This window comes from Colossoma macropomum, unplaced genomic scaffold, assembly GCF_904425465.1.
Source record: "Colossoma macropomum unplaced genomic scaffold, Colossoma_macropomum, whole genome shotgun sequence".
Lineage (NCBI taxonomy): Eukaryota > Metazoa > Chordata > Actinopteri > Characiformes > Serrasalmidae > Colossoma > Colossoma macropomum.
Window position 1 is genome coordinate 4,016,014 of NW_023494800.1, and position 2,685 is coordinate 4,018,698.

The window sequence follows — 2,685 nt, forward strand, 5'->3', positions numbered from 1 at the left end:
AATTATGATTTAACATCTCATAATTATGAGTTACATACTCATAATTACGACTTACCTACTTACAATTATGACCTACAGTCTCATAATTATGACTTACCTACTTATAACTATGACTTACAGTCTCATAATTATGACTTACCTACTTACAATTATGACTTACAGTCTCATAATAATGACTTACTATGTCATAATTATGATTTGGCTCATCTCATAATGATGACTTAGCATCTTAAAACGATTACTTATTTTCTCATAATTTTGACTTAGCCACTCATAAGTATAACTTACAGTCTTATAATAATGACTTACTATATCATAATTATAATTGGCTACCTCATAATTATGATATAACATCTCATAATTATGAGCTACATACTCATAATTATGACTTACCTACTTAGAATTATGACTTAATGTCTCGTAATAATTACTATGTCTTAATTGTGATTTGCTTCCTCATGATCATGATTTATGATTTCCTTACTTTCTCATAATAATGACTTTCTATGTCTCATAATTTAGACTTTCTCATAATTATGATTTACCTAATAATAAATGGGACTTATAATAATGACTTATTTTTGTCATAATTATGATTTGGAAGAGCCCTATGGGCATATCTTTTTGAACATAGTTCTTATGTTCTGTGTGTGCACTTGCTAAAAATTTATTGATCACAAAAATAATTATGATTTGGTACCTCATAATTTTTTAACCCATAACTTTGACTTACTATCTCATAATCAAGACTTAGTGTCTCAGAATAATAACTTACTGTGAGTGCACTTGCTAAAAATTTATTGATCACAAAAATAATTATGATTTGATACCTCATAACTATGATTTGCGATACTTTCTTATAACAGAATTTTTTTCTCAGTTTTATGAGACACTAAGTCATTATAAAGAGATCCTAAGTAATACTTATGAGATAGAATCTCATTATTATGAGATACAACGTCATAATCATGCGAATGTAAGTCATAATAACGATATATTAAGTCATAATTATGGAAAACCTTCTCATTATTATGTTTTACTAAATGGCTGAACACATTATTCTCCACTGGCGCAAACGGGCTTCCATATAATAGCGACTAACTCACAGCTGAAGGCAGTGAAGACCGTTCAGTCTTAAAGATACAGTAGATAAAGCCTCACTGATGAACTGAGCGTCGTTGCATTTGTGTTGCTGTGTGCATTTAAAAAATCTGCTTACGAGTTTTGTTTATTTTTTATATAATAATGCAGCAGCCCAGTGATCTAGAAAACCCGTATTGCGTTCGGTGTCACGTTGAAATGTGCTTGTCATGCACAGCTCAAGTGTTTTGCGCCACCTAGTGGCGAAAGTTAACGACGCATAAAAGAGTTTTTTGTCTTGCTTTATTTTTTTCCTTATTTTTATCATTTTTCGGCTGCAGAGATGAAGTGCAGTGAGCACAAAGCCAGTCTAAAATCAATGATAATAACAATTACTACTATAATACTGACTAGCATTCCAGAGGAATCTTAAATGTAATACAATTCATTGCTGTCAGAACAAAACCTCATATATCCAAAAAAGCAGCTTCACAGGAGGAGGAAAAAAGTTCTTAAACTTTAATTTCAGTTCATGTAAAAAGTGATTTTGGAGGATTTTTATTGGTCCATTTGTCATGAAAGTTTGCTTTAACAGTAAATTAAACAATGTCAAAAATAGAGATGTGATGTTCTGCTCTGACAACGAATAGGTTTTGCTGTACAAATGCAGTAAAATGAATAAGACGTGGATATTATCGCACAGTGGCCCGGCACCACCTTAACATTCTGCTCTCCAGGAGTTCAATAACTACACCATCAAATAACAGATTAGTTTAGTTCATTCGGTTTATTATTTAATTTATTGTGTGAATTTACAGGGACAATGCACTTCAGTAAACATTACTGTAAAGTGCCAGTTTAGCCAATCATTTTCAACTGGGCAGGTACAAAAAGACAAAAACACTCATAAAATTATATAAGATAAGATAAATGATATATACAACAATAGAAAAAAACATAAAACAAAGCACTAAGATGATGTTTTTTAGCCAAGGTTGTTTTTAACTGTATGACTGTGTTTGAATTTGTGTAAGCAGCTCATTCCAAGAGTACTGACTGTCCAAAGGACGTCCTCCTCATCTCTGCTCACTGATTTAGTTGTTTTCTGCTTAATAAAGCAATTAGAGGATGAGGAGCCAGCTCAACAAGTCGTGTGTTTGTACAATAGCAACGATGGGAACTATTGGACCTTCTATCAAGCGCTTTGACAGCCTGATGATAAACTGACTGTACAGGTTTGAGTGTTGTGCTGTGGGCTTGAGCAAAGTCGGTCTAACAGTAAGTCAAATATGGAACAACCGTTGCGTTAAAATCTATTGTTGCTGCTTCAGAGGTTAAGCAATTTCAGATGTAGTGAAAATTGAAAAATTAAAGGGGAATTCCACCAGTTTTTCAAAATTTCTGTATAGTTCTATCATTAAGATGTAAACAGGGTGATTCAGAGTGGTTTGGTGTGAAATGGTTCAGATGTCATTACAGTGGTGGTGATGGGAACCAGGGGTCGCCATGACTACAACACAAATATAGACATTTTATTTACTATCCAGAACCACTAGTGAACCTACACGAGTCTTCTGAGTTTATATGGATGATGGTAAAATAGTG